This window comes from Equus asinus, chromosome 2, assembly GCF_041296235.1.
Source record: "Equus asinus isolate D_3611 breed Donkey chromosome 2, EquAss-T2T_v2, whole genome shotgun sequence".
Taxonomy (NCBI): Eukaryota; Metazoa; Chordata; class Mammalia; order Perissodactyla; family Equidae; genus Equus; species Equus asinus.
In genome coordinates, this window is record NC_091791.1 from 75,610,576 (window position 1) to 75,627,270 (window position 16,695).

The 16,695-nt window shown below is 68.2% G+C and overlaps 4 non-coding genes across 4 annotated transcripts; all 4 read left to right on the forward strand.

The window, feature by feature from the left end:
* The first annotated feature begins 3,693 nt into the window (after positions 1–3,693).
* Positions 3,694–3,812, forward strand: LOC139044599 (5S ribosomal RNA). The gene has a single exon (XR_011501666.1). It is a non-coding gene; the product is annotated as a 5S ribosomal RNA (ribosomal RNA).
* A 3,922-nt stretch (positions 3,813–7,734) lies between these two features.
* LOC139044600 (5S ribosomal RNA) lies at positions 7,735–7,853 on the forward strand. The gene has a single exon (XR_011501667.1). It is a non-coding gene; the product is annotated as a 5S ribosomal RNA (ribosomal RNA).
* A 3,926-nt stretch (positions 7,854–11,779) lies between these two features.
* LOC139044601 (5S ribosomal RNA) lies at positions 11,780–11,898 on the forward strand. The gene has a single exon (XR_011501668.1). It is a non-coding gene; the product is annotated as a 5S ribosomal RNA (ribosomal RNA).
* A 3,927-nt stretch (positions 11,899–15,825) lies between these two features.
* On the forward strand, positions 15,826–15,944 carry LOC139044603 (5S ribosomal RNA). The gene has a single exon (XR_011501670.1). It is a non-coding gene; the product is annotated as a 5S ribosomal RNA (ribosomal RNA).
* The last annotated feature ends 751 nt before the right edge of the window (positions 15,945–16,695 follow it).

Consider the following 16,695-nt stretch of genomic DNA (forward strand, 5'->3'; position numbering starts at 1 on the left):
CGTGCCCCCGACGCCGCCCTCGTCCGGCGGGCTCCCTCTGTCCTCGGCGGCCTCTTCCCACCCGCCAGGCTCCTGAGAGACCCTAGCGGTCCACTCGGCCGGCGCGGCCCCCAAGCAGTTGGTCGAGTCGTGGTGTGCGATGGAACGGATCCCGCTCCGGGCTGCGGAGGCCCGGACAGCTTCGGCAAGCTGCCGGCAGCCCATCCGTCTTCCAGAGCCCATCTAGGAAAGACCCCGGGTCAGGCTTCTCCAAACAGCACCTACAGAAGGACGGGGCCCACTGGGCTCGACAGGAGCCTTCCGGGCCTGGCCATCCATCCCAAGCGGGACGGCTTCTGGATTTTCTGATGCCTGCGCCGTGTGTCAGCTTCTCCAAGTCGGCACCTGGCTGTCCTTGATACCGTCGTTCGCGAGAAACCCTCGTTTCCGCACCGGAGTTGGTACGGGTCCTTTTGTGTTGTCTTGCCTTAAAGACGTCCCCTTCCCCAAGTGTCTAAGTTTCAAGCGCCTCCCCCCGCTCCCCGGCTGGGATCCAACTCCGTCTCCGTCTTCGCTTTTGTCTTTTGGGGGGTGGGGGCGGGGGGTCCTGCCTTCGTTTGAAAGGTCGGTGTCTGGCTCCTCGTGGATCCCTCGCATCCGTTTTGATTCTGAACAGACTGGATGGAAGGATTAGGAATCTGGCTGCGCTCGCCCAGGGTTTTGGTGTCCCCTCACTCAGGTGCCTCACTCTGTCCTGCCCCCCTCCTGGCCTCTGTCTGCCAGAGGGAGTGGACGAGTCCCCCGAGAGGACATTTCCGTCCTCAGCGGCCAGCCCTTCCTGGCTCCTTGGCTTCAGCTTTCATTTCGTGCGGCTCGGGCAGCTTTGAAAGTCTGCTCTTCCCCTGCCTGTGTCCGCGCAGACTATCGCGGAAAGGGGATCCGGGAAAGCGGGAGGGGAGTTTGCTCCAGGGGAGGAGAGCCGGGATGACAGGGAGGAGGAGAGGGGAGACTTGCCTCAGATCGCACGGACTTTTACATTTTCAAGGGGGGAATTCATCAAGGTAAGCCGTCTCTTCCCCACCGCGGACAGAAAGCAATAGTTGCTCGCTGTGGAGAAGCTGGGACATGCGGGCACAGCAGGAAGAGAGGACCTCAACCTCCATCCTCTCACCGTTCAGCAATCATCCTGGGAGCGAATATCCTCGTGTTTCCCTTTTCCCGTGGGCCCCACTTTCCCTGCCAGAGCAGACCCAGGGCACCTGTGGCCTGCTTCCTGCTTGCCCGGGATGGCGGGGTGGCGGGGCGGCGGCGGGGCGGGGCGGGCCGCGCGTCGCTCCCTGCAGGGTAGCGCCCTGGGTGGTTCTGGTTCCGACGGCTCCCCCAATCTGACCTCCGGTGAGCGTGTTCTGCTGGGAGAACTGGGGCTGTGTCTCCGTAAGTTTCCCAGAGTGCGGGCCCGGAGGCTTGGTCTCAAACGAAGGCTCGGCAGCAAGGGCCGCCGTTCCTGCGAGGGACTCGCCCTCCCTGAGCGGCAGTTGCCTCATCTGGTTGGAAAGGGGGTCCCGTTAGTGCCTCGTCGGTGGCGTTGTTGCGAGCACGGAAGCGGGAGCACGGAGCACACCGCTCAGCACGGAGCGCGGCACTGGTTGGTGCGCGCTCATCGTCTGCCGTCCTTCCCTGTGAGCATAGTGCTTTCCGCCGACATTCGCCCGGCACCTGCGGGCCGCGTGCCTGCTTGGGGCCGGACCCAGCAGCCGAGGACGCAGGTGCCAAAATCTCTGCCTTTGGGGGAGTTCGCCGCCTCGTGCCTGGGACGGGAGGACCGACGGCAGGCCAACACGTCCCGACGAGAGGCGGCGTCCCCGACGACGGGACGCGGTGCCGTCGGAAATGGAGAGCCTGGCACAGCCCAGGTCCTGGTCAGACATGCGTTGATGGCGTCGTCGCTCTCTTTCCCCCAGCCCGCCCCCCCCACCCCCCCACCCCCGCCCCTTTCCTCTCCCTCGCGTCCCGAGGTCCCCTTTCCAACGGGATCCAAGAACGCCCACAGGGCCCAAACTCTTGAGCTGGGCAGTGCAGACATCGTGCGCACTGGATCCCGGGTGGACGACGGGAGAGGGCTGCGGCCCGGAACCCTGAAGCCCAGAGGTCTCGGGACGGGGATACCGGTGACGTCGGGAGGCACCAACGGGTGTTCGGACGTGCGTTTCCCTCCCCGTAATCACACCGTTGCGCTCATCCGTCCATCCTCGGCGCGCTAGCCATCTTGGTAAAACTAAGGAGACTCAACGGGTGACCTAACCTGTGGGAGACCCTGGGTAATGTCCCTACCTGCACTCGAGCAGACTGTGGACGCTGTGGTCGTCGGGGAGGGGGTTCTGTACGTCTGGTAGATTGCGTTGGTTTCTCGGGCGAAGTTCTCCGTGTCCTGACTTTTCTGGCTGGTCGTTCTGTCAACTCAGGAAGTCCGGGGGCGCCCCGCAGAAAGAGGAAAAGAGCCAGAACGAAGAGGCGAAGAGAGAAGGAAAGAAACACACAAACAGACACAGACACGCAGGCGCACACAAAAACGCACACACACAGAGCGAGAGCGAGAGCGAGAGCGAGAGCGAGAGCGAGAGCGAGCCCGAGCCCGGCTGCCAGTCCGTGGCTCCTGGGCGTCCGGGTCGCGGGACAGGGATCCCAGGAGCGCTGCACTCCTGAGACCCTGTCTGCACGTCCCAGGGCCCCAGGGGTGATCGCCAGCCCCAGGGCCCCCGCCTCCTTGCCCGGGCCCAGCTCAAGCACCACCGCCCTCCTGTGGGGAAGCTGCCTCTTGGGCAGGGCCTCTCTGCGTCAGCGTGAGCGTCTGTGTGTCTGTCCCGGTGGGTGTCTGTCTGGGTCCGTGTCTCGGATCCTCTCAATCTCTCTGTCTCTGTCTCTGTCTCTGTGTCTCTCAGGTCGGTCAGTCAGGAGCTGTCCAGGGTGGCCGCGGGGCCTGGGGTTGAGGGCGCGGTCCGGGTCCCGTGGGCGGGGCGCGGGGCGGGGCGGGGAAGGGTGGCCCGCCCTGGTCTCCCCGCGCCCCGCCGCCCGCCCCGGAGGGGTTTCCGGTGATGCCCTCTGGTCGCGCCGGTGGCTCCAGCTGGATTTGGGCAAGTTGGGGCCGGGCCGGAGCGGCGGCCGCCGGGGGTTGTTGGGCCCGGGTTCGTTGGGAGGCGCCTCGGGCCGGAGGGGCCTCGCGGGCCCGGGGCCCCGACGCGCCGACGCGCCGACGCGCCGACGCGCCCGACGCCCCGGGCCACCTGGCCCCGAGCAGAGCAGCCGGATGTCCTGCGACCCGTCGCCGGGATGCGGGCGGACAGGAGGCCTGGAGCGTCCGGGGCCGGCTTGGGAGAGCGCCTAGACTTGCGCCCCGCCCGCCCACAGTCCCCGGGGTGCCCGAGGCCTCCCGCGCCCTGGGCGGGCGGCAGGGCAGGGCAGGGCAGGGCAGGGCAGGGCAGGGCAGGGTTTGGCTGGCCGCGGCGGCGGCGGCGGCGGCGGTGGCGGGAGGCAGTGGCAGGCAGGCGGCAGGCGGCGGAGCGCGGGGCGCAGGGGACGCGGGCGTCCGGTGCGCGTCACAGGGGCTCGGGCGCGCGCGTCACAGGGGCCAGGCGACGGCGCGTCACAGGGACCAGGCGACAGCGCGCGCGCGCGCGCGCGCGAGGCTTCTTAGGGGCGCCGGCGGCAGCCACCAGCGTCTACGGCCATACCACCCTGAACGCGCCCGATCTCGTCTGATCTCGGAAGCTAAGCAGGGTCGGGCCTGGTTAGTACTTGGATGGGAGACCGCCTGGGAATACCGGGTGCTGTAGGCTTTTGCCTCCCGCCGCCTCCCTCTCCTTTTGCCCCCCCCCCCCCGCCCCCAGCGCCGCTCCCTCCATGCTCCTCCCGCCCCTCCTCCCTCCTCACCGGTCGCCCCATCGCCCCGCCACGCCCCCACCGCTGTCCAGCCGCGCGAGTGCCCCGCGGCCGCGGCCGCCGCCCAGCCCTTCCACCTCGCGGCCCCACGGGAACCCAGGGCCAACCGGGGCCGGCCCCGCGTGGCCGTGCCCCCGACGCCGCCCTCGTCCGGCGGGCTCCCTCTGTCCTCGGCGGCCTCTTCCCACCCGCCAGGCTCCTGAGAGACCCTAGCGGTCCACTCGGCCGGCGCGGCCCCCAAGCAGTTGGTCGAGTCGTGGTGTGCGATGGAACGGATCCCGCTCCGGGCTGCGGAGGCCCGGACAGCTTCGGCAAGCTGCCGGCAGCCCATCCGTCTTCCAGAGCCCATCTAGGAAAGACCCCGGGTCAGGCTTCTCCAAACAGCACCTACAGAAGGACGGGGCCCACTGGGCTCGACAGGAGCCTTCCGGGCCTGGCCATCCATCCCAAGCGGGACGGCTTCTGGATTTTCTGATGCCTGCGCCGTGTGTCAGCTTCTCCAAGTCGGCACCTGGCTGTCCTTGATACCGTCGTTCGCGAGAAACCCTCGTTTCCGCACCGGAGTTGGTACGGGTCCTTTTGTGTTGTCTTGCCTTAAAGACGTCCCCTTCCCCAAGTGTCTAAGTTTCAAGCGCCTCCCCCCGCTCCCCGGCTGGGATCCAACTCCGTCTCCGTCTTCGCTTTTGTCTTTTGGGGGGTGGGGGCGGGGGGTCCTGCCTTCGTTTGAAAGGTCGGTGTCTGGCTCCTCGTGGATCCCTCGCATCCGTTTTGATTCTGAACAGACTGGATGGAAGGATTAGGAATCTGGCTGCGCTCGCCCAGGGTTTTGGTGTCCCCTCACTCAGGTGCCTCACTCTGTCCTGCCCCCCTCCTGGCCTCTGTCTGCCAGAGGGAGTGGACGAGTCCCCCGAGAGGACATTTCCGTCCTCAGCGGCCAGCCCTTCCTGGCTCCTTGGCTTCAGCTTTCATTTCGTGCGGCTCGGGCAGCTTTGAAAGTCTGCTCTTCCCCTGCCTGTGTCCGCGCAGACTATCGCGGAAAGGGGATCCGGGAAAGCGGGAGGGGAGTTTGCTCCAGGGGAGGAGAGCCGGGATGACAGGGAGGAGGAGAGGGGAGACTTGCCTCAGATCGCACGGACTTTTACATTTTCAAGGGGGGAATTCATCAAGGTAAGCCGTCTCTTCCCCACCGCGGACAGAAAGCAATAGTTGCTCGCTGTGGAGAAGCTGGGACATGCGGGCACAGCAGGAAGAGAGGACCTCAACCTCCATCCTCTCACCGTTCAGCAATCATCCTGGGAGCGAATATCCTCGTGTTTCCCTTTTCCCGTGGGCCCCACTTTCCCTGCCAGAGCAGACCCAGGGCACCTGTGGCCTGCTTCCTGCTTGCCCGGGATGGCGGGGTGGCGGGGCGGCGGCGGGGCGGGGCGGGCCGCGCGTCGCTCCCTGCAGGGTAGCGCCCTGGGTGGTTCTGGTTCCGACGGCTCCCCCAATCTGACCTCCGGTGAGCGTGTTCTGCTGGGAGAACTGGGGCTGTGTCTCCGTAAGTTTCCCAGAGTGCGGGCCCGGAGGCTTGGTCTCAAACGAAGGCTCGGCAGCAAGGGCCGCCGTTCCTGCGAGGGACTCGCCCTCCCTGAGCGGCAGTTGCCTCATCTGGTTGGAAAGGGGGTCCCGTTAGTGCCTCGTCGGTGGCGTTGTTGCGAGCACGGAAGCGGGAGCACGGAGCACACCGCTCAGCACGGAGCGCGGCACTGGTTGGTGCGCGCTCATCGTCTGCCGTCCTTCCCTGTGAGCATAGTGCTTTCCGCCGACATTCGCCCGGCACCTGCGGGCCGCGTGCCTGCTTGGGGCCGGACCCAGCAGCCGAGGACGCAGGTGCCAAAATCTCTGCCTTTGGGGGAGTTCGCCGCCTCGTGCCTGGGACGGGAGGACCGACGGCAGGCCAACACGTCCCGACGAGAGGCGGCGTCCCCGACGACGGGACGCGGTGCCGTCGGAAATGGAGAGCCTGGCACAGCCCAGGTCCTGGTCAGACATGCGTTGATGGCGTCGTCGCTCTCTTTCCCCCAGCCCGCCCCCCCCACCCCCCACCCCCGCCCCTTTCCTCTCCCTCGCGTCCCGAGGTCCCCTTTCCAACGGGATCCAAGAACGCCCACAGGGCCCAAACTCTTGAGCTGGGCAGTGCAGACATCGTGCGCACTGGATCCCGGGTGGACGACGGGAGAGGGCTGCGGCCCAGAACCCTGAAGCCCAGAGGTCTCGGGACGGGGATACCGGTGACGTCGGGAGGCACCAACGGGTGTTCGGACGTGCGTTTCCCTCCCCGTAATCACACCGTTGCGCTCATCCGTCCATCCTCGGCGCGCTAGCCATCTTGGTAAAACTAAGGAGACTCAACGGGTGACCTAACCTGTGGGAGACCCTGGGTAATGTCCCTACCTGCACTCGAGCAGACTGTGGACGCTGTGGTCGTCGGGGAGGGGGTTCTGTACGTCTGGTAGATTGCGTTGGTTTCTCGGGCGAAGTTCTCCGTGTCCTGACTTTTCTGGCTGGTCGTTCTGTCAACTCAGGAAGTCCGGGGGCGCCCCGCAGAAAGAGGAAAAGAGCCAGAACGAAGAGGCGAAGAGAGAAGGAAAGAAACACACAAACAGACACAGACACGCAGGCGCACACAAAAACGCACACACACAGAGCGAGAGCGAGAGCGAGAGCGAGAGCGAGAGCGAGAGCGAGCCCGAGCCCGGCTGCCAGTCCGTGGCTCCTGGGCGTCCGGGTCGCGGGACAGGGATCCCAGGAGCGCTGCACTCCTGAGACCCTGTCTGCACGTCCCAGGGCCCCAGGGGTGATCGCCAGCCCCAGGGCCCCCGCCTCCTTGCCCGGGCCCAGCTCAAGCACCACCGCCCTCCTGTGGGGAAGCTGCCTCTTGGGCAGGGCCTCTCTGCGTCAGCGTGAGCGTCTGTGTGTCTGTCCCGGTGGGTGTCTGTCTGGGTCCGTGTCTCGGATCCTCTCAATCTCTCTGTCTCTGTCTCTGTCTCTGTGTCTCTCAGGTCGGTCAGTCAGGAGCTGTCCAGGGTGGCCGCGGGGCCTGGGGTTGAGGGCGCGGTCCGGGTCCCGTGGGCGGGGCGCGGGGCGGGGCGGGGAAGGGTGGCCCGCCCTGGTCTCCCCGCGCCCCGCCGCCCGCCCCGGAGGGGTTTCCGGTGATGCCCTCTGGTCGCGCCGGTGGCTCCAGCTGGATTTGGGCAAGTTGGGGCCGGGCCGGAGCGGCGGCCGCCGGGGGTTGTTGGGCCCGGGTTCGTTGGGAGGCGCCTCGGGCCGGAGGGGCCTCGCGGGCCCGGGGCCCCGACGCGCCGACGCGCCGACGCGCCGACGCGCCCGACGCCCCGGGCCACCTGGCCCCGAGCAGAGCAGCCGGATGTCCTGCGACCCGTCGCCGGGATGCGGGCGGACAGGAGGCCTGGAGCGTCCGGGGCCGGCTTGGGAGAGCGCCTAGACTTGCGCCCCGCCCGCCCACAGTCCCCGGGGTGCCCGAGGCCTCCCGCGCCCTGGGCGGGCGGCAGGGCAGGGCAGGGCAGGGCAGGGCAGGGCAGGGCAGGGTTTGGCTGGCCGCGGCGGCGGCGGCGGCGGCGGTGGCGGGAGGCAGTGGCAGGCAGGCGGCAGGCGGCGGAGCGCGGGGCGCAGGGGACGCGGGCGTCCGGTGCGCGTCACAGGGGCTCGGGCGCGCGCGTCACAGGGGCCAGGCGACGGCGCGTCACAGGGACCAGGCGACAGCGCGCGCGCGCGCGCGCGCGAGGCTTCTTAGGGGCGCCGGCGGCAGCCACCAGCGTCTACGGCCATACCACCCTGAACGCGCCCGATCTCGTCTGATCTCGGAAGCTAAGCAGGGTCGGGCCTGGTTAGTACTTGGATGGGAGACCGCCTGGGAATACCGGGTGCTGTAGGCTTTTGCCTCCCGCCGCCTCCCTCTCCTTTTGCCCCCCCCCCCCCCCCCGCCCCCAGCGCCGCTCCCTCCATGCTCCTCCCGCCCCTCCTCCCTCCTCACCGGTCGCCCCATCGCCCCGCCACGCCCCCACCGCTGTCCAGCCGCGCGAGTGCCCCGCGGCCGCGGCCGCCGCCCAGCCCTTCCACCTCGCGGCCCCACGGGAACCCAGGGCCAACCGGGGCCGGCCCCGCGTGGCCGTGCCCCCGACGCCGCCCTCGTCCGGCGGGCTCCCTCTGTCCTCGGCGGCCTCTTCCCACCCGCCAGGCTCCTGAGAGACCCTAGCGGTCCACTCGGCCGGCGCGGCCCCCAAGCAGTTGGTCGAGTCGTGGTGTGCGATGGAACGGATCCCGCTCCGGGCTGCGGAGGCCCGGACAGCTTCGGCAAGCTGCCGGCAGCCCATCCGTCTTCCAGAGCCCATCTAGGAAAGACCCCGGGTCAGGCTTCTCCAAACAGCACCTACAGAAGGACGGGGCCCACTGGGCTCGACAGGAGCCTTCCGGGCCTGGCCATCCATCCCAAGCGGGACGGCTTCTGGATTTTCTGATGCCTGCGCCGTGTGTCAGCTTCTCCAAGTCGGCACCTGGCTGTCCTTGATACCGTCGTTCGCGAGAAACCCTCGTTTCCGCACCGGAGTTGGTACGGGTCCTTTTGTGTTGTCTTGCCTTAAAGACGTCCCCTTCCCCAAGTGTCTAAGTTTCAAGCGCCTCCCCCCGCTCCCCGGCTGGGATCCAACTCCGTCTCCGTCTTCGCTTTTGTCTTTTGGGGGGTGGGGGCGGGGGGTCCTGCCTTCGTTTGAAAGGTCGGTGTCTGGCTCCTCGTGGATCCCTCGCATCCGTTTTGATTCTGAACAGACTGGATGGAAGGATTAGGAATCTGGCTGCGCTCGCCCAGGGTTTTGGTGTCCCCTCACTCAGGTGCCTCACTCTGTCCTGCCCCCCTCCTGGCCTCTGTCTGCCAGAGGGAGTGGACGAGTCCCCCGAGAGGACATTTCCGTCCTCAGCGGCCAGCCCTTCCTGGCTCCTTGGCTTCAGCTTTCATTTCGTGCGGCTCGGGCAGCTTTGAAAGTCTGCTCTTCCCCTGCCTGTGTCCGCGCAGACTATCGCGGAAAGGGGATCCGGGAAAGCGGGAGGGGAGTTTGCTCCAGGGGAGGAGAGCCGGGATGACAGGGAGGAGGAGAGGGGAGACTTGCCTCAGATCGCACGGACTTTTACATTTTCAAGGGGGGAATTCATCAAGGTAAGCCGTCTCTTCCCCACCGCGGACAGAAAGCAATAGTTGCTCGCTGTGGAGAAGCTGGGACATGCGGGCACAGCAGGAAGAGAGGACCTCAACCTCCATCCTCTCACCGTTCAGCAATCATCCTGGGAGCGAATATCCTCGTGTTTCCCTTTTCCCGTGGGCCCCACTTTCCCTGCCAGAGCAGACCCAGGGCACCTGTGGCCTGCTTCCTGCTTGCCCGGGATGGCGGGGTGGCGGGGCGGCGGCGGGGCGGGGCGGGCCGCGCGTCGCTCCCTGCAGGGTAGCGCCCTGGGTGGTTCTGGTTCCGACGGCTCCCCCAATCTGACCTCCGGTGAGCGTGTTCTGCTGGGAGAACTGGGGCTGTGTCTCCGTAAGTTTCCCAGAGTGCGGGCCCGGAGGCTTGGTCTCAAACGAAGGCTCGGCAGCAAGGGCCGCCGTTCCTGCGAGGGACTCGCCCTCCCTGAGCGGCAGTTGCCTCATCTGGTTGGAAAGGGGGTCCCGTTAGTGCCTCGTCGGTGGCGTTGTTGCGAGCACGGAAGCGGGAGCACGGAGCACACCGCTCAGCACGGAGCGCGGCACTGGTTGGTGCGCGCTCATCGTCTGCCGTCCTTCCCTGTGAGCATAGTGCTTTCCGCCGACATTCGCCCGGCACCTGCGGGCCGCGTGCCTGCTTGGGGCCGGACCCAGCAGCCGAGGACGCAGGTGCCAAAATCTCTGCCTTTGGGGGAGTTCGCCGCCTCGTGCCTGGGACGGGAGGACCGACGGCAGGCCAACACGTCCCGACGAGAGGCGGCGTCCCCGACGACGGGACGCGGTGCCGTCGGAAATGGAGAGCCTGGCACAGCCCAGGTCCTGGTCAGACATGCGTTGATGGCGTCGTCGCTCTCTTTCCCCCAGCCCGCCCCCCCCACCCCCCACCCCCGCCCCTTTCCTCTCCCTCGCGTCCCGAGGTCCCCTTTCCAACGGGATCCAAGAACGCCCACAGGGCCCAAACTCTTGAGCTGGGCAGTGCAGACATCGTGCGCACTGGATCCCGGGTGGACGACGGGAGAGGGCTGCGGCCCAGAACCCTGAAGCCCAGAGGTCTCGGGACGGGGATACCGGTGACGTCGGGAGGCACCAACGGGTGTTCGGACGTGCGTTTCCCTCCCCGTAATCACACCGTTGCGCTCATCCGTCCATCCTCGGCGCGCTAGCCATCTTGGTAAAACTAAGGAGACTCAACGGGTGACCTAACCTGTGGGAGACCCTGGGTAATGTCCCTACCTGCACTCGAGCAGACTGTGGACGCTGTGGTCGTCGGGGAGGGGGTTCTGTACGTCTGGTAGATTGCGTTGGTTTCTCGGGCGAAGTTCTCCGTGTCCTGACTTTTCTGGCTGGTCGTTCTGTCAACTCAGGAAGTCCGGGGGCGCCCCGCAGAAAGAGGAAAAGAGCCAGAACGAAGAGGCGAAGAGAGAAGGAAAGAAACACACAAACAGACACAGACACGCAGGCGCACACAAAAACGCACACACACAGAGCGAGAGCGAGAGCGAGAGCGAGAGCGAGAGCGAGAGCGAGCCCGAGCCCGGCTGCCAGTCCGTGGCTCCTGGGCGTCCGGGTCGCGGGACAGGGATCCCAGGAGCGCTGCACTCCTGAGACCCTGTCTGCACGTCCCAGGGCCCCAGGGGTGATCGCCAGCCCCAGGGCCCCCGCCTCCTTGCCCGGGCCCAGCTCAAGCACCACCGCCCTCCTGTGGGGAAGCTGCCTCTTGGGCAGGGCCTCTCTGCGTCAGCGTGAGCGTCTGTGTGTCTGTCCCGGTGGGTGTCTGTCTGGGTCCGTGTCTCGGATCCTCTCAATCTCTCTGTCTCTGTCTCTGTCTCTGTGTCTCTCAGGTCGGTCAGTCAGGAGCTGTCCAGGGTGGCCGCGGGGCCTGGGGTTGAGGGCGCGGTCCGGGTCCCGTGGGCGGGGCGCGGGGCGGGGCGGGGAAGGGTGGCCCGCCCTGGTCTCCCCGCGCCCCGCCGCCCGCCCCGGAGGGGTTTCCGGTGATGCCCTCTGGTCGCGCCGGTGGCTCCAGCTGGATTTGGGCAAGTTGGGGCCGGGCCGGAGCGGCGGCCGCCGGGGGTTGTTGGGCCCGGGTTCGTTGGGAGGCGCCTCGGGCCGGAGGGGCCTCGCGGGCCCGGGGCCCCGACGCGCCGACGCGCCGACGCGCCGACGCGCCCGACGCCCCGGGCCACCTGGCCCCGAGCAGAGCAGCCGGATGTCCTGCGACCCGTCGCCGGGATGCGGGCGGACAGGAGGCCTGGAGCGTCCGGGGCCGGCTTGGGAGAGCGCCTAGACTTGCGCCCCGCCCGCCCACAGTCCCCGGGGTGCCCGAGGCCTCCCGCGCCCTGGGCGGGCGGCAGGGCAGGGCAGGGCAGGGCAGGGCAGGGCAGGGCAGGGTTTGGCTGGCCGCGGCGGCGGCGGCGGCGGCGGTGGCGGGAGGCAGTGGCAGGCAGGCGGCAGGCGGCGGAGCGCGGGGCGCAGGGGACGCGGGCGTCCGGTGCGCGTCACAGGGGCTCGGGCGCGCGCGTCACAGGGGCCAGGCGACGGCGCGTCACAGGGACCAGGCGACAGCGCGCGCGCGCGCGCGCGCGAGGCTTCTTAGGGGCGCCGGCGGCAGCCACCAGCGTCTACGGCCATACCACCCTGAACGCGCCCGATCTCGTCTGATCTCGGAAGCTAAGCAGGGTCGGGCCTGGTTAGTACTTGGATGGGAGACCGCCTGGGAATACCGGGTGCTGTAGGCTTTTGCCTCCCGCCGCCTCCCTCTCCTTTTGCCCCCCCCCCCCCCCCCGCCCCCAGCGCCGCTCCCTCCATGCTCCTCCCGCCCCTCCTCCCTCCTCACCGGTCGCCCCATCGCCCCGCCACGCCCCCACCGCTGTCCAGCCGCGCGAGTGCCCCGCGGCCGCGGCCGCCGCCCAGCCCTTCCACCTCGCGGCCCCACGGGAACCCAGGGCCAACCGGGGCCGGCCCCGCGTGGCCGTGCCCCCGACGCCGCCCTCGTCCGGCGGGCTCCCTCTGTCCTCGGCGGCCTCTTCCCACCCGCCAGGCTCCTGAGAGACCCTAGCGGTCCACTCGGCCGGCGCGGCCCCCAAGCAGTTGGTCGAGTCGTGGTGTGCGATGGAACGGATCCCGCTCCGGGCTGCGGAGGCCCGGACAGCTTCGGCAAGCTGCCGGCAGCCCATCCGTCTTCCAGAGCCCATCTAGGAAAGACCCCGGGTCAGGCTTCTCCAAACAGCACCTACAGAAGGACGGGGCCCACTGGGCTCGACAGGAGCCTTCCGGGCCTGGCCATCCATCCCAAGCGGGACGGCTTCTGGATTTTCTGATGCCTGCGCCGTGTGTCAGCTTCTCCAAGTCGGCACCTGGCTGTCCTTGATACCGTCGTTCGCGAGAAACCCTCGTTTCCGCACCGGAGTTGGTACGGGTCCTTTTGTGTTGTCTTGCCTTAAAGACGTCCCCTTCCCCAAGTGTCTAAGTTTCAAGCGCCTCCCCCCGCTCCCCGGCTGGGATCCAACTCCGTCTCCGTCTTCGCTTTTGTCTTTTGGGGGGTGGGGGCGGGGGGTCCTGCCTTCGTTTGAAAGGTCGGTGTCTGGCTCCTCGTGGATCCCTCGCATCCGTTTTGATTCTGAACAGACTGGATGGAAGGATTAGGAATCTGGCTGCGCTCGCCCAGGGTTTTGGTGTCCCCTCACTCAGGTGCCTCACTCTGTCCTGCCCCCCTCCTGGCCTCTGTCTGCCAGAGGGAGTGGACGAGTCCCCCGAGAGGACATTTCCGTCCTCAGCGGCCAGCCCTTCCTGGCTCCTTGGCTTCAGCTTTCATTTCGTGCGGCTCGGGCAGCTTTGAAAGTCTGCTCTTCCCCTGCCTGTGTCCGCGCAGACTATCGCGGAAAGGGGATCCGGGAAAGCGGGAGGGGAGTTTGCTCCAGGGGAGGAGAGCCGGGATGACAGGGAGGAGGAGAGGGGAGACTTGCCTCAGATCGCACGGACTTTTACATTTTCAAGGGGGGAATTCATCAAGGTAAGCCGTCTCTTCCCCACCGCGGACAGAAAGCAATAGTTGCTCGCTGTGGAGAAGCTGGGACATGCGGGCACAGCAGGAAGAGAGGACCTCAACCTCCATCCTCTCACCGTTCAGCAATCATCCTGGGAGCGAATATCCTCGTGTTTCCCTTTTCCCGTGGGCCCCACTTTCCCTGCCAGAGCAGACCCAGGGCACCTGTGGCCTGCTTCCTGCTTGCCCGGGATGGCGGGGTGGCGGGGCGGCGGCGGGGCGGGGCGGGCCGCGCGTCGCTCCCTGCAGGGTAGCGCCCTGGGTGGTTCTGGTTCCGACGGCTCCCCCAATCTGACCTCCGGTGAGCGTGTTCTGCTGGGAGAACTGGGGCTGTGTCTCCGTAAGTTTCCCAGAGTGCGGGCCCGGAGGCTTGGTCTCAAACGAAGGCTCGGCAGCAAGGGCCGCCGTTCCTGCGAGGGACTCGCCCTCCCTGAGCGGCAGTTGCCTCATCTGGTTGGAAAGGGGGTCCCGTTAGTGCCTCGTCGGTGGCGTTGTTGCGAGCACGGAAGCGGGAGCACGGAGCACACCGCTCAGCACGGAGCGCGGCACTGGTTGGTGCGCGCTCATCGTCTGCCGTCCTTCCCTGTGAGCATAGTGCTTTCCGCCGACATTCGCCCGGCACCTGCGGGCCGCGTGCCTGCTTGGGGCCGGACCCAGCAGCCGAGGACGCAGGTGCCAAAATCTCTGCCTTTGGGGGAGTTCGCCGCCTCGTGCCTGGGACGGGAGGACCGACGGCAGGCCAACACGTCCCGACGAGAGGCGGCGTCCCCGACGACGGGACGCGGTGCCGTCGGAAATGGAGAGCCTGGCACAGCCCAGGTCCTGGTCAGACATGCGTTGATGGCGTCGTCGCTCTCTTTCCCCCAGCCCGCCCCCCCCACCCCCCCACCCCCGCCCCTTTCCTCTCCCTCGCGTCCCGAGGTCCCCTTTCCAACGGGATCCAAGAACGCCCACAGGGCCCAAACTCTTGAGCTGGGCAGTGCAGACATCGTGCGCACTGGATCCCGGGTGGACGACGGGAGAGGGCTGCGGCCCAGAACCCTGAAGCCCAGAGGTCTCGGGACGGGGATACCGGTGACGTCGGGAGGCACCAACGGGTGTTCGGACGTGCGTTTCCCTCCCCGTAATCACACCGTTGCGCTCATCCGTCCATCCTCGGCGCGCTAGCCATCTTGGTAAAACTAAGGAGACTCAACGGGTGACCTAACCTGTGGGAGACCCTGGGTAATGTCCCTACCTGCACTCGAGCAGACTGTGGACGCTGTGGTCGTCGGGGAGGGGGTTCTGTACGTCTGGTAGATTGCGTTGGTTTCTCGGGCGAAGTTCTCCGTGTCCTGACTTTTCTGGCTGGTCGTTCTGTCAACTCAGGAAGTCCGGGGGCGCCCCGCAGAAAGAGGAAAAGAGCCAGAACGAAGAGGCGAAGAGAGAAGGAAAGAAACACACAAACAGACACAGACACGCAGGCGCACACAAAAACGCACACACACAGAGCGAGAGCGAGAGCGAGAGCGAGAGCGAGAGCGAGAGCGAGCCCGAGCCCGGCTGCCAGTCCGTGGCTCCTGGGCGTCCGGGTCGCGGGACAGGGATCCCAGGAGCGCTGCACTCCTGAGACCCTGTCTGCACGTCCCAGGGCCCCAGGGGTGATCGCCAGCCCCAGGGCCCCCGCCTCCTTGCCCGGGCCCAGCTCAAGCACCACCGCCCTCCTGTGGGGAAGCTGCCTCTTGGGCAGGGCCTCTCTGCGTCAGCGTGAGCGTCTGTGTGTCTGTCCCGGTGGGTGTCTGTCTGGGTCCGTGTCTCGGATCCTCTCAATCTCTCTGTCTCTGTCTCTGTCTCTGTGTCTCTCAGGTCGGTCAGTCAGGAGCTGTCCAGGGTGGCCGCGGGGCCTGGGGTTGAGGGCGCGGTCCGGGTCCCGTGGGCGGGGCGCGGGGCGGGGCGGGGAAGGGTGGCCCGCCCTGGTCTCCCCGCGCCCCGCCGCCCGCCCCGGAGGGGTTTCCGGTGATGCCCTCTGGTCGCGCCGGTGGCTCCAGCTGGATTTGGGCAAGTTGGGGCCGGGCCGGAGCGGCGGCCGCCGGGGGTTGTTGGGCCCGGGTTCGTTGGGAGGCGCCTCGGGCCGGAGGGGCCTCGCGGGCCCGGGGCCCCGACGCGCCGACGCGCCGACGCGCCGACGCGCCCGACGCCCCGGGCCACCTGGCCCCGAGCAGAGCAGCCGGATGTCCTGCGACCCGTCGCCGGGATGCGGGCGGACAGGAGGCCTGGAGCGTCCGGGGCCGGCTTGGGAGAGCGCCTAGACTTGCGCCCCGCCCGCCCACAGTCCCCGGGGTGCCCGAGGCCTCCCGCGCCCTGGGCGGGCGGCAGGGCAGGGCAGGGCAGGGCAGGGCAGGGCAGGGCAGGGTTTGGCTGGCCGCGGCGGCGGCGGCGGCGGCGGTGGCGGGAGGCAGTGGCAGGCAGGCGGCAGGCGGCGGAGCGCGGGGCGCAGGGGACGCGGGCGTCCGGTGCGCGTCACAGGGGCTCGGGCGCGCGCGTCACAGGGGCCAGGCGACGGCGCGTCACAGGGACCAGGCGACAGCGCGCGCGCGCGCGCGCGCGAGGCTTCTTAGGGGCGCCGGCGGCAGCCACCAGCGTCTACGGCCATACCACCCTGAACGCGCCCGATCTCGTCTGATCTCGGAAGCTAAGCAGGGTCGGGCCTGGTTAGTACTTGGATGGGAGACCGCCTGGGAATACCGGGTGCTGTAGGCTTTTGCCTCCCGCCGCCTCCCTCTCCTTTTGCCCCCCCCCCCCCCCCCGCCCCCAGCGCCGCTCCCTCCATGCTCCTCCCGCCCCTCCTCCCTCCTCACCGGTCGCCCCATCGCCCCGCCACGCCCCCACCGCTGTCCAGCCGCGCGAGTGCCCCGCGGCCGCGGCCGCCGCCCAGCCCTTCCACCTCGCGGCCCCACGGGAACCCAGGGCCAACCGGGGCCGGCCCCGCGTGGCCGTGCCCCCGACGCCGCCCTCGTCCGGCGGGCTCCCTCTGTCCTCGGCGGCCTCTTCCCACCCGCCAGGCTCCTGAGAGACCCTAGCGGTCCACTCGGCCGGCGCGGCCCCCAAGCAGTTGGTCGAGTCGTGGTGTGCGATGGAACGGATCCCGCTCCGGGCTGCGGAGGCCCGGACAGCTTCGGCAAGCTGCCGGCAGCCCATCCGTCTTCCAGAGCCCATCTAGGAAAGACCCCGGGTCAGGCTTCTCCAAACAGCACCTACAGAAGGACGGGGCCCACTGGGCTCGACAGGAGCCTTCCGGGCCTGGCCATCCATCCCAAGCGGGACGGCTTCTGGATTTTCTGATGCCTGCGCCGTGTGTCAGCTTCTCCAAGTCGGCACCTGGCTGTCCTTGATACCGTCGTTCGCGAGAAACCCTCGTTTCCGCACCGGAGTTGGTACGGGTCCTTTTGTGTTGTCTTGCCTTAAAGACGTCCCCTTCCCCAAGTGTCTAAGTTTCAAGCGCCTCCCCCCG